The 15,122-nt window shown below is 33.6% G+C and overlaps 1 non-coding gene across 1 annotated transcript; it reads left to right on the top strand.

Annotated features, from left to right (window-relative positions):
• Nucleotides 1-12,176: 12,176 nt before the first annotated feature.
• LOC118719637 lies at nt 12,177-12,283 on the top strand. The gene has a single exon (XR_004988202.1). It is a non-coding gene; the product is annotated as a U6 spliceosomal RNA (small nuclear RNA).
• The last annotated feature ends 2,839 nt before the right edge of the window (nt 12,284-15,122 follow it).

The raw sequence follows: 15,122 nt of genomic DNA, 5'->3' as shown, positions 1-15,122 counted from the left end.
TTGTAATTAAATACTCTATTCCGTATGACCTGTCTATAAAGCATATGGGGTAAGCACCTTGACATCAGTTTTGACAATGATGTGGTTAATATCCAAAACATAAAAACTCACACAACTAACTAGTATACACACACACACACAACAATCACAACAACTTCAAGTAATTCTATTTTTTACATGGACACAGGAATTGAATAGATATTTTTTCACAGAAGACACACAAATGGCAATAGGTACATGAAAAGGTGCACATCACTAATCATCTGGGAAATGCAAACCCAAACAACAATGGTATATGATCTCACAACTTTTAGAAGGGCTATTATTAAAAAGACAAGTAAGTATGTGGACAAAGGGGAACCTTTTTGTATTTTTGGTGGGAATGTAAATTGCTACAGCTATAATAGAAAACAGTATGCATTTTCTTCAAAAAATAAAAATAAGCATTACCATATGATCAGCAATCCTACTTCTGGTTAAATATCCCAAGGAAATGAAAAAAATATATCACAAAAATACTGGCACTTGCATGTTGATTGCAGCATTAATAACTCACCAATAGTCAAGATATAAAAACAACAGTAAGTTTCAATTAGCAAATTAATGAATAAAGGAATAACATTAAGTTATGAGAAATAAAGAAATCTTGTCCTGTGCAACAAAATAAGAGAGATCTTAAGGATATCATGGTAAGTGAAATAAGTCAAATGGAGAAAGATAAATACTGTATGATATCACATATGTGGAATCAAATAAAAAAAAGCAGCCCTGGCCAGCAAGCTCAGTGGTTAAAGCAACAATACTTGCATAGAAGGACCATGGGCCCCATTCCCAATCAAGGGCAAGTACCTGGGTTGTGGGTTTGCTCCCCATCCCCAGTTGGGGCAAGTGTGGCAATCAGACCTCTCTCTCTCTCTCTCTCTCTCTCTCTCTCTCTCTCTCTCTCTCTCTCTCTCTCTTTCTCTCTCTCTCTCTTTCCCTCTCCCTATTTCCACTCTCTCTGAAAAAGCAATGGGGGAAAATATCCTCAGGTGAGCATTAATAAAGAAAACAAAACAAAAAAGGCAAATTTCATAGACACAAAGATAAGAATGTAGTTGTTAGGGGCCAGAAGATCTGAAAAGGAATACTGGTCAAAGAGTAAAACTTCCAATTACTAGAGTAATATGTTCTGGGGATCTAATTTGCAGGATAGTGATTGTAGTTAATAATGAATGCTGTATTAAAATTTGCAAGTTGCTAAGAGTAAATCCTAAGTGTTCTCACCATGAAGAAGAATGTTAAGTATGTAATTGTTAGTTAACACTGTGCTGATAAGTGGACAGCTAAGACAAGATTTACCATCTTTCTTCCTTCTGTTTAAATGATTTTGAAAGCTTGTATAAAAATGGAGTGTCTGAGTAATAGATTAGCAGAACCTCCTAGATGACAAATTGTGGACACACAGCCTTAGTAAGAAATAAACTTATGTTTAGAATTTAGAGTCATTAGTATTTGAAATAAACCTATCTTATGCTGATTAATATAGCTCCTACAGATAATCTGAATAATAAAATTAGATAGATTTATATGTCTGAAAGGAACCCTCAATATAATTAGTCAGTCATTGTGAGTCCTTTGCTATGAACCAGTAAACCAAAATTTAAAATCATTGCCCATTTAACTTTAAATATAAATTTTAGGGCAATTTTTACTCATGTCATCTGAAAAACTAGATAAGATTTTATATTCCATATCTCTATCTTCTTTAAAATAATTGTACAGAAATAAAAATCAGGTTTTTTTTCATTCTGTTTCTAAAAGGGCATGAGTAATTTTAGAAACATCAATCAATTTGTTATCCTATGCTACTTATTGCATATCTATTACTCATTTATAAATAAGTTAATTTTGAATAAATTATCTACATATAATATTATTTTAAAACTATAATCCACATTATAAGTATATTTTATGAAACTAAAGAACTCTATTTTAATTTGCACTAATAGTAAAATAACATTTTTAAACTACCTTGGTTGTTAATAAAATGTTAATGCATTTAATTATTCACTTATTTAAGAAAAAAATTTAATAGCATTGTGAATAATTATCTAATATTCAAATTCTTTATAGCAATCTACATTCCATCTGACCAACATGATACAGTTAAACAGTTTAAAATTGTTTTCCTTGTAGACAGTTAATGAAAACAACTAATTACAAAACAGCATCATCTGTTGAATATAAAAAATATATTTGACCAGATGGAAAGAGAGGGACTCACCATATGAGAAACAGATTCAAATATTTTACTTGCTTGCAGCTATAACTCCATTTTCCAATGTTAGAGGCTTACACTTTGATTGCCATTTTTTGATGAATATGTATATGAGTTTTGCTGTTCTCATTTGTTTTTTAATTCATTTTTCTCTGTCATAGGTTTGAGAGAATTTCACTTGTTTTCATAGTCTAATATACTATCTAATGTCCATTAGTATTTCTCATAGTTTTGCAAGATTTCTTATAGTTTTTGTTTAGTATTTCTTAGAGTTTTATTAGTTTTAACCCATCATTTAAAAAATTCTTAAAACTTTAAACAATTAGGTGGAGAGTCAGAAGTTCATAATATCTGTAAACATTGCACATATTTATGGCTAATGCAAATTTAAGAAGTGACACATCTAACTTTCCACATGGTAATACTAACTTTTTTCCAAAATGAATAATCACTAAGAAAGGCACATAATTTTGGTATTCAAACACTATTCACCTGCCACCTCTCAAGAGCAACTGCTGTGGTTTTCATGTGATTCCTGGGGGAAAAAATTATATATATATATATATATATATATATATATATATATATATATATATATATATAATTTTTTAAAATATATATTTTATTGATTTTTTTACAGAGAAGAAGGGAGAAGGATAGAGAGTTAGAAACATTGATGAGAGAGAAACATCAATCAGCTGCCTTCTGCACACCTCCTACTGGGGATGTGCCAGCAACCAAGATACATGCCCTTGACCAGAATCGAACCTGGGACCTTTCAGTCCGCAGACCAATGCTCTATCCACTGAGCCAAACCGGTTTTGGCTATATATATAATTTTTAATGTATAAAATTTTCATACTTGAAATTACTCAGGTTTACCTATATTATCCCCCCCAAAAAAATCTGTAAGGTTTTCAAAGAAAAAAGAAATCCCATATTCATGCTTGCATTCCTTTTATCAGGGGAAATATAGAGGTTTGTTAAATGTGTTTTGAATGCACTTTAGTTCCAATGTCTCCCATTTTACTTTGGTATAATAAAGCCCTATATCTGAATTTAATAGAGGTGTATTTTAACTCTTCGTTTCCTGATGAGCTGTTTTCTTTTATTAAGAAATCTGTACATTTTTATTCGAGTTCATGCATATTGCACATACTCGTTAACCTTGCTCCTTCTCTCCTGTTTGTACATCAGGCTGGATTACATGTTCTTTCAGGCTGGCTTGGCTCTACCCACTCAAGAACAAAAGTGTAAATAACCTTGAATTTGAACAACATGCTGAAGAGGATGTAAAGCATCAGCTCATGTGGCTATTCCCCATTTTATGAGAACTTTTCAGTTACTTTGCAATTTTAAAAGCAGGTCATTAACTATTCTATAGCTTTTTAAATTAGAATGCATGAACGGGTAAGGGCCACATATTCATTTAATCGGTCATCAAGTAGGTATTGAATATTTACAATAAATAATTCAATTTGTTCCTTAGAATGAGTAAGGCATGGATAGTCTCAGGAATTAGCTCATAATCTAGGAGGCAAAGCAAGACAAGTGAATATATAATGTAAAATTAAATGTAATTTGAAAGATACTAATATGATTAAGACAGAACAAATGAGGAATCCAGTTGAAGAGCAGTTAGGAGATAAAATACTTAGTATTTGAAATAGGCCCTGAAGTGGCTATAACTTTCACAGGTAGAGATGAGAGAAGGGGTGAGAGAAGTAAACTACAGCACAAAATAATAATAAAGTCAAAGATGCAGAGAGTTTCTAAGAGAGGCATTATAATATGAATGGAAATATGGATGTAGGTACTGAGCATAGTAGTATTTAAGGTTAAGTTCAAAGTCTGTGAGAAATGAATTTGGTTTAATTTTAAAGTCCTAATCAAGTTTCTTTAACTTTTCTAAGTAGCAGATGGCTTTAATCAAAGCCTATATAGGAAAGAAAAAAAGGACATACATATTAAAAAGAAGCTATCTGAGCATGCTCTGGTTTGTTGAGAGATTTTCCTTTTTGAAGCAGTGGGTTCAGCAGTTTATATTTACTGTAATTTTACTTCACACAGCCCTACAAGGTAGGAATTGTTATTCTTTCCACTTTTCTAGTGACAAAACTGAGGATTAGTGGAGCTGAGCAATGAACTGAATGTCATTTAGCTAGAAAAAAAGGAGAGCTGGGGATTTAACTCTGATCTCTCTGATACCACAGCTAATACCATAGGCATTATATTTTCATTCATTCATTCCATATTTATAAAGCATCTTCCATGTGACTGACACTTTTCTAAAATCTGGGGATTAAGTGATGAACAACAGAGACATGAATCTGATTACAAATATCATATCTGAGAAGTAGATATATATATATATATATATATATATATATATATATATAGAGAGAGAGAGAGAGAGAGAGAGAGAGAGAGAGAGAAATAAAAGAATAAGTTCTGTTTGGAGAATAAGGTAGGATGATGTAATAAGAGAGAAGAGTGGGGACCATTGCAATTAATGAAATTAATGAATTAGGGGAGTTCTTTTTGTGAGGTGGGCATTCTAAAAGTTATAAACTGACCATCTGAAAACCAGGTGTAAAGCATTTCAGTGTAAAGTATGAAGTTGATCTGAATAAGAGCAAAAACAGGATAGTATATCTGGAGCATAGTGGGTGAGGAGGGAGAAGAAGGCAGAGAATGAACCAAAAAATTTGGATTACTAGATGCAATAAGAAATCTTGTATTAAGCAGAAAAGTGAAACTCTGGATACAATGTATTGTAGAAAATCACTTGTAGGGGAAAGAAGACAGAGTTAGAGCAAATAGGAAGCATTAAAAATAGCCCAGGGGAGAAATAATAGTAGCCAGACCAAAGTGTTATGGAGATGAGATAGAATAGTTTAGTTTGATTTGGTAGAATCAAATAGTTTATTTTATTAGTTCCCTGTTGAATGAATATTCTACAAATCATCATAGGATGCCAATAAAAAAATCTTGTCATTCATGAAACACTTAAATATTAGTGACTTAATAAGTATCTGTTGCTCTATTGTACTTATGTTTAATTTTGTATAAATTCTTCCTATATGTGTCATCATTAGAATGTTTATTAAAATTGTCAATAATGCTATGGCATTATAGTATAAATAACATCAAAGAAATTCTTACTAAAATCCTTATTATGGCTGGAGAAAAAGAATTTTATCACTTATAAGATCCCTCTTATTAAATATACTTCATAGTGCCTCTCATATTTGTTGTATTATTATAATTTTAAGCATAGAATTAAAAAAAATCAAACAATTATTTAAAATTGAATGTCGAAGACTATTTTGTACAATAGGAATTCCCTATAAGTTCCCTAATATGATTTTAAAGAAAGGAACTATCACAGAATATTTACTCCTTATTGCTAATATTTAAAATACTTGTTTTCCTTTATAGTTTCTTAATGAGTTTTTATAACTTGATTGTACTCATCAGAAATTTCACCTGGATTTAGCCTCCATGGGTGCTTCTTGCTTGATCCAGTCTTTTTTTTTTAATATATATTTTATTGATTTTTTTACAGAGAGGAAGGGAGAGGGATAGAAAGTTAGAAATATCAATGAGAGAGAATCATGGATCAGCTGCCTCCTGCACACCCCCTACTGGGGATGTGCCTGCAACCAAGGTACATGCCCTTGTCCGGAATCGAACCTGGGACCTTTCAGACCCCAGGCTGACTCTCTATCCACTGAGCCAAACTGGTTTTGGCTTAATCCAGTCTTTACTGCAAGGTTTCAAAGTAACTTTCCAAACTCCATCATGACTTTCTCAATCCCAGCCACCACTCCCGTTCTGCTACAAGAAGTCCTCTCCTCCTCCATTCATTATATGTTCACTCTTGGTATACACTAACGGATTCCTATTTTTCAATAGTTTTTAATTCATTCTTATTTTGATGCCCCAGATTTAACCAGTGGGCAGGGTCAAGGTCATGACATAGTTTTCACTTGTTATTGGAATCTCATCCTTTCCTGCTTTCTTTCAGTCTGGCCTCCTCAGCCCTCTTTTATGAGCCTAAGTGATGATTTACTTTAAGCATATCAGGCAGAATCTAGGACATATTATTGTAAATTATGTTGAAGCCATGTGACTTTTAGAATTTACTGTGGTCTCAACCTATATGAATTTATTTAAAAAAATAAGAGAATTTCTTAATCTGTTAAAACTACTACAGTTATATCTAAAAAAAAGGCAGTTCTCAACCTCAAGCCTCTTTTAAGAGATAGGATGCTGCCTTCTTTTTTATGTAATAAAAATGTATCAGATGTTTGTCATGTGAAAGAATCACAGTTGTAAAATGCTAAACACAATGTATATATCCAATGGTCACAAAAACACTGAAAAATAGGTTACCCTTGTTTTAGATTTTTCATTTCAATTGAAGATCAGACAACTTAAGCAATCTGACCACCAACAGACAACATAGAAGACAAAACTAGGATCTAGAATCTGTTTAGTGCATACCAAGCAATAACCATTGGGCTCTAATGCATATATTGTGAGTTCGCTTTGTGTGAGGCATTGTACTAGAACTAGTGAAGGCGATTCAGCCTCTGTAAACAAAGAATACATTTTCTGGTAGAGCAGATAAAATACAAGTATTCTAAATTTGTTAATGACATGCTAAAGGCATAAAGACAGCTCAATGGAGCTTAATGAATAAGGACAGAATGGAGACTGGAATTCAGATAGGGTGTTTAGCTTTCCCAGGCACAAGCTCAGCATCATCAAGACAGAGGGAAGAGAAGTAAATGTATCTGCCATGTTGCACACCTCTGGTTTCATTTCTCCGCTCCTCTCCCTCTCCCTCCTCCTCCTCCTACTCCTCCTCCTTCCCATCCCCCTCTTCCTAGAGAGAGGTTAAAAAAACAAACAGAAAAATGAACAGAAAACAAAAACAAAAAACTGCAGGTGATTGTTTCAATGCTGCATGCTAGACTGGTACTCGAGTTTCAGAAAGAAAGACATTCATTTGGGATTTTGACAAGTATTTCCAAGTGATCTAAAGAAATTCAATATGCCAAAAGAAATGTTCTGTGAAAAAGCCAAGGATAATAAACAATAAAGCAGACTTAAGTGAATAGTAACTCCCTGCCCCAGTAACTCAAGTGTGCAGACGAGATGAGAAAGTGAGAAGATAGGTCTTAAGAAACAGCTTGACATGAATGAGAATCAGCACACACTGTACATAATATTTGCCTTGGGGATCTCGCTAAGAGATCAATGAATTTTGATGTATACAGCTTTGCTTTATACCAAATTTTAAAACCCCAGTTGCCAAGAAGTTTGTATTTTCATGCAGTTTGTTCCTGTGCTAATATCTAAGAGGTTACACAAAAAGCCTAGAGGCAGGAAATCAATCACTTGCCACTTACAATCAAGATTAAAAAAAATTTTAAAGCATTGTTTGTTTTTAGCTGCCACCAAAATGAATAAACTACTTACAGGTCACACAGATGACAAGTGAACACTTACATGGGTGAGGTATCCGGGCACTGCAGCCATAGTGCCTGGCCTTGGTCTAATGGATCACATATCATATCACCAAGGGGCAAGGAGATCACAATCAAGAAAGGAAAATGAAAAGGAGATATCTTTATCTTATTTTTTTTGGTAATCCTCACCAGGGGATATCTTACCACTGATTTTCAGAGAGAATGGAAGGGAAGGGGAGAAACAGAGAGAGAAACATCTATCTGAGAGAAAGAAACACATCAACCAACACTCTATCCACTGACATACATGATTCATTGCACAATGACCCTGAATATATTTTGTACATATAATATGGGTTCCAGAATAAGAGAACAAGTCCTATAAAAAGCTATGGGTAGGGAATAACCTAAGGAAGAAAGCTGTATAATGTAGTGGGGAGGAGTAGGTAGACATCTGAGTTAAAATCTATATGTCCTGGGATAAGTTGTTTAAACAGTTTCCTCATTTGTAAAATGAAAATAATAACACTTACTTTGTTTGGAAGGTTTGGCATGGATTACAAGTATTATGTCCCAGTCACCTAGAACAATATTTAAGATCTTGTTAAAAACTCAGTAAGAAATAAAATATATAATGGATGCATTTTTGAATTATGTTTACATTGTATTAATAATATGTGCTTGAAAAACTTCCGAAATAATCATATTCTTTATTAAAAATCCTTTGATAATATTGGCCTTCATTGTAATTGGAAACTTTTATTTTAAAAATGCCTTAAACATTTTTAAAGAGTGAAAACTTTTCCAAATCATATATTTTAAGGAGAAAAAATAGGAATATTTTTAAGTAAAATTAAAAATGTTCAAAGTTATAACAATCCATGCAAAGAAACTTGCATTGTTTTTATTTATGGCACAGTAGCTTAAGGGTCTAAAGTAACACACTCAGAATTTAAGTTCAGAGTGTCTACCGAACTGAAATATCAATCATCTTATACTTCAATACACCATACTACATGATTGGACAAAAATTTAATAGTCATAACTATTTTCTATATGGTCAGTGCACTTTAAATTAAGCCACAATGATCCAATTCGATTTAGAAATAATCTTTTGTATTATTTTTTGCCTTGTTATACTATAAGGTCCTCAATTTTTTTTTCCATAGCATAGATATGGTCCAGAAAATGTCAGTGGATTTTTCCAAATATAAATCCGATTCTTTTATCTGCTACTAAAGGGTGTGACAGGGTTGGTAATAATGAGGTTGGCCATTACAATTTGCCACAAAACTAAATGTTTTATGCAAACTAAAATAAAACTCATATCCTAAACAAATTGTTCCTAGTCTTTTGAAATTTGCCTGAGGATATTCTTTATTTTATTCAAGCCTTTACTTGGTATTTGTTATCATCCTATGATTTAAAATATTTATTCTTAATTGAGAAGAAACATGTCATAAATATAAAATCTATCAAAATAGTTATCTGTGAAGAAAGTAATTCTTGCATTTCTGAAACTCAGTTTCTCCTGTCTATAAATTAAGATATCACATGCTATGCCTAATCACAGATTGACTAAGGAAAACAAATGAGATTATGAATATACTTATTTTTTATAATATATTTTATACTTATTATTTTAAAAGTTATTATTTTCTGATTTTTTAATATATGCCAAACTCTTTACTAAAAAAAGATGTAGGCATAAATTCATTTAATTCTTATACAAACCCAGTCAAGTGGTACTATTGTTATTTGAAGTACATAGGAAGATATAGAAGCTCAGAGAGATTAAGACATTTGGAGAAGGTCAAAGACACGTAAAGCACTTAGCCAGGATTACACTAAGGCAGTCTGATGACAGAGGAAAGATTAAAGTGCTAAATCAACTTGGTACTTTAAGATCCATATTTGAAAGACTCTGTAAATAAAACCTAAAAACTTATTCTTGGTGTTCACAGTCATGAAATATCTATGATCCAAACAGAAGGGTAAAAACTAAGAAATTTGTTAAAAGTTTCCACACAGTTAAAAACTGGCATTTTTATGGTTATGGTGCAATGAAAGGCAATGGGCATGGCAAGTTTGTTTGGCTTGGCTGTAGGTTATCTCTGTAGGCATGATAACAACCCTTGTTCAGATTCTTAGCATTAAACTATTAGGAAGTCTTCACTGTCCCTGGGTATTGGTGTTATTCTATACTCCTGAATCAGTAGGTACAGATAAACTAAGTTCTCAGTATCTTTAAAGTTAACCTAAACAGGCATGATGGGTACATGGTACCTGAATTGGTGTTGCACCAGGGTCATGCTGTAAGAATGCAACCAGTTCTCTTTAAGATAGTCATATTCCAAGACTCAAGCAGGTTTTCTGGGGGCAAGAATATATATATATATATATATATATATATATATATATATATCCCTACAGTTTACAAGTTTACAGCTGGAGAGAACAATGGAAAAATGTGTTTGTGTAATCCTACAGAAATAAGACAAAAAAGACTGTTCACCTATGTTTTTCTTTTCCTGCTGTTGTTGGACGGTATCCATTGCTATAATAAATCTTAGCCATAACTCTAAGTATGAGTCCTTCTAAATAAATTACCAAACCGATAGGTAGTTGTGGGACTGCTGATGCTTATGGTAATGAGTAAACACTAGAAATGCTTTTAAACCTGTTTAATCAATATATTGCAGTTCTATAGCCAAGATGCATGTAAAGATCAAAATGTTTAAGCCTGACTGATCGATGACAATTAGCTTCAGAATACACAGCACGAGTATGTGGATTCCTTTCAGTGATCATTCTTCAAAGGCTGATGTCAATATATCCCTTCTCCGAAAACGACACAACACATGTTTTTACAGCTGGTGCCCATGTTCTCTTGTCTCTTTAACCAACACAATCCCCCAAACAACTCTTTCCCAAAAATCATAACGTTAGCAATGTGCTTTGTTACACAAGACTATCCCAGTAGCATAAGTCTCCCTTGTTTGCCTAAACAATGAATTTGGCTTTTTGCTGTCATGAATTGAGTTCATACCTCATCTTTCAATAGGTTATTTTCTTCTACATATGAGAGACTGTATGTTTACATAGAACTATTAAGTCACCAGTACTAAAGTCCTGGCAGAGCAGAATCTGACTCTCAGTTTATGGCCAGTACCCCCAGACTATGTAGTCCTCTGAGGTTTTCCCAGGATTCTATATTTAGCATTTTGCTTGAGAAATTATTTATTTTAGAAAGAACACTCAGTTCATACTTTGATAGGTTTATCAAAACTGCCTGCATAATTGGCTTCTTTTTTTTTTTTTCAGCCTAAGCTGTAACTTAAGCTACAAAACAGTAGTGTTTTTTTTTTAAATTAGTGAACTACTTTTACACAAGAATCTTAAAAGTTCCTAGAAACAAACCTTGAAGCCTGCAAATAATATTTAGATACCAAATTAAAATACATATTAAAACATGTATTTACTTAGCAAACTAAGATTTGTTAGTATTCAACAAGCAAGAAAGAATGCATATGCTTTGAACTAATATGTGCTTGTACAATAAAGCTTGAAGAAAGAGCAGGACTCTAACAAACTCCCAAAATGCTATATAGGGCTAGCATTATTTACATAGTTAACAGCATTAAGCAACACACACACACACACACACACAACATCTAACTATAATTTTTTTGGATTTCCTTTCTAGGGAAAATATTTTCAAAGAGCCATATCCTCCAATGGTCTTCACTCAATGTACTTTCAAGGTAACAGCACATTTCAAGAGGGGTTAGTGACAGGGTATATTCAAGCATCTTCCAAAAAAAGCAGTTAGGCCTTGAAAGAACAATAGAAGTAGGACATTTTGATAAAAGTGACTTGAAAGAAGAAGGTGCAGCAGAAATATTACAGTCTTTACAGTTATATAGTCCAGGTTTCAAATTTTCCTAGCTATGTTGCTCTAAGTTAGTCGCTTAACTTTTCTCTACCTCAGTGTTCTCATCTGTAAATAAATAGGCATAGTAAGACCTGCTGGATGAGCAATTAGGATTAAAGGAGGTGGTAAGTGAGATCATGTATAATTACTCAAAATGTAACAACATTTTATTATAGAGGTAGTTATTGTTGATAACAATAGTGATGTTAATAGTGATGCAAGTATGACCATGATGATGTTGATCATGATGGTGATTCATTGCTTTACCACAGAGGCACACACATACTTAATTTCCTCCAAGTGGACAGTGCATATGGATGTGTAGACCCAAAATAAGAGGTCATTACTCACAGACTCTTGGATTAACCCTTCTATTGCCAAGCTGTCCATAAAGAGCAAGAGCCACCATCATGTTAGGATGATGTTGGAAGTCATTAGGTATTGATTGTAAGCTTAAGATCTTCAGCTACTCTAAATAATTTCCTTTAAGAATGTTGCTCATGTGCTCGCTTTCGCAGCACATATACTGAAATTGGAACGATACAGAGAAGATTAGCATGGCCCCTGCGCAAGGATGACATGCAAATTCGTGAAGCGTTCCATATTTTTTTATAAAAAAAGAAAAAAAAAGAATGTTGCTCACATTTCAGCCACGTTCTCACACTTATATCTGGAACTGGCCAGAGCCTTCAACAAAATCTGAGTTGATTTTTCTAAAGGCAGAAAGGGCTCTTTTCAAAGTGTTCACCAAGAGCCAAGATCCACCCATGTTAAATAAGTTTAAAACTTAAAACTGTTGATAGAATGGAGTAGGAGGCATGGAGATACCTCACAAATGAATGGCATAAAAAGCCTCTCTCCTCCTCCTCTTTTATCCTTTCCAGCTTTAGTCTTAAAAGAATAGAGAATTGTAATGCTGATTTGTATACCTCTTCTCCCCCCCACCCCCTTCCTCTTTGGAATTCCTTGATTTTATCAGCAAAAGTCTCAGAATAAGAATCTAAATCTAGGCATGTATGTAATTCAGAACCTGTTTCCTTCACCAAAGATAATATAAAAAATGCCCACTTGCACAGTGATTTGCACATAGAATGTGCTTAAAAACGTTTATAACAATAATCCCTGATATTGTTATTACAACCCAGCAAAAACACTGTTGTGATGATGAAAAAAATAAAAAGATGATTTTTTTTTTAAAGTAGCTAGCCATGCTGGTCACAAGGACACAGAATTACTTATTAGCTTGCTAAGTTAAGAAAAGTTGAAAAAATATCTCTTGGATCAGTGTCATAACCAATTTGGCTGACTACAATCTAAGAACTCCCTCCAAGAAAAATGGAAATCAATTACGTGATACTTGAGTGAAGTCTCATAAACTGATTTTACATTTGACCAACTTACTATGGAGTCAGTGTGGAATATGTCAATGTAAGTAGCTTTCATACAGAACTCTGTAAAAATTGGGATTCATAAATATGAATTTTATTGCAGTTGAAAGCAAATGCTTTCTTTTTGCTCTCCCAGGCATAGAATTTCATAAGCCATGATTTTATCATTCTGGTCAATGGAGGAATAATTCAATACCCTAAAATTTTAATAAAATTGTCTGACTTAGAATATATTTTCCTTTTAAGATCACTACGAAATAAAGATTCTTATATGTAGAGAGGACCTTTATTATATTTTCTAGTTCCTTCTAAAAAGAATAAAAAAAACCAAAACCACCAATGATAGACTATCTGCAGAAAATAAGTGACTTTTTTATTATCTTTGGGCTCTTCTGGCTTCTTAAACTACATTTTGTGGAATTGTGGTTAATTTGAGAAGAGGGAAAGAAGCAGCATGACCCAGGAAAGGAAAGAATTGTAACACTGCAGTCAGAATCCATCACTCTGGGGTCAGCAGAGTCTCCTATTCTGTTATATTGTCAGGTAGTTTCCTTAACCCTCTTGCAAGCTGCCTGTGCTGATTACCCCAATAATGAGGATGCCCATCTTCCTTTGTTTCATTTATGAACTAAATGGATAGTTTTCAGTTGCTGATCAGACTGGGAAAAGTCTATAGAAAAGTGCTTTGAGAATTTCACAGCAGTTAAGATTGGTAATTGGTACAGACACAGTTTTGCCCACTTCATTCCACACTTCAAGAAACTGGGGTGATTGCCCTGTCTTGGTCTTCTGCAAAGTTTTGGATGAAGCAAGGATAGCAATAGACCAGGGAGTCTCTCCATTTCAGCACAAGTGCTCTCAGTTATGATCCTGCTTTCGGGGTATGAGAGGAGGTTATGGGGGGAATAAAAGTTGATGGACAGAGACTTGACTTGTGGTGGTTGAACACACAATAAAATGTACAGATGATGAGCTGTAGAGTTGTGCACTTGAATCCTGCATAATTTTGTTAATAAGTGTCACCCTGATAAATTTAATAAAATAAAGTTTCTTCAAAAAAGATTTTTCTCTTCTTACTAATTCCTTATTTTGAAAACTTTATAACTTCAATGAACCTGTTTTATTTTAATCTCCCACTCCAGAAAAGATTTACTAACTTATTTTAAACATTGGTTAACAATAAAAATAATGGACAATTAATATCCCAACAATATTCTCAGACAATATTTCCAACATGCGATTCCTCAAATGTTCCACTAGGAGAAGTGATCCAAGAGTCCAGTCAAAATTCCAGAAGGAAGAGTTCCATATCCTTAGCTGTGGCACTGTAACTGCATAGGAACTTAATTTCTTTAATATGACTTTTTTCCTTTCTTCAATCTGTCTTTACCAGTCTAAAAGCAGCATGACTCCCTTGAGCCCTTTCAGCCAGATATCTCCGCCTTTGCACATACTGAACAACCACTCCTTTAATCATTAAGCCCCTAGGACATCAGGTTCTGGTCAGCAAGGAACTGGCATCAGAATAAAGCCTCAGGCTAAAGATCAAGAGCACAGTTTCAGTTCAACTAAAGAAAACATCTTGACCTCAGTTGTGTTTCAGGCCCTCAACCCATGAAAATAGAAACCAGGGTTCTTAAAAAACTGAAATCTCCAAATTCAAATGTGAGCTCAAATATTTCAAGGTTCATTTCAAATCAAATGAAAGTCCATCTATAACAGCCTAGGTACATAAAGCATTGCTTCACAAGCAGGAACATATATGAGAGTCACCTGATTTTTGTGGCTTATCTGCGAATGTTTATGTTCTGCTAAAGCGTATCAGGAAACATCTTGTTCAAGTCACAAAAGACTTTCTACCAATCCATCTTTCTTTCCTAATTTAGAGTTTTGATAATAAGACATGCATTTGAGGACTTGGACTTTCAAGTGTTGGGAACTGCATGGTTATACAAGAAGAGTAATAGAAAACTAAAAGTTTAAATTTGATATTCTACCCACTTATTTTCTATTCTTTTGAAGCATTTTGCAGCATTTAAGTTTGCATTGACCATCTCGCT

Source organism: Pipistrellus kuhlii, unplaced genomic scaffold (assembly GCF_014108245.1).
Source record: "Pipistrellus kuhlii isolate mPipKuh1 unplaced genomic scaffold, mPipKuh1.p scaffold_m20_p_15, whole genome shotgun sequence".
In the NCBI taxonomy this organism is placed as follows: Eukaryota; Metazoa; Chordata; class Mammalia; order Chiroptera; family Vespertilionidae; genus Pipistrellus; species Pipistrellus kuhlii.
Note: the sequence above shows the minus strand (reverse complement) of the source record. Positions and strands in the feature narration are given on the sequence as shown.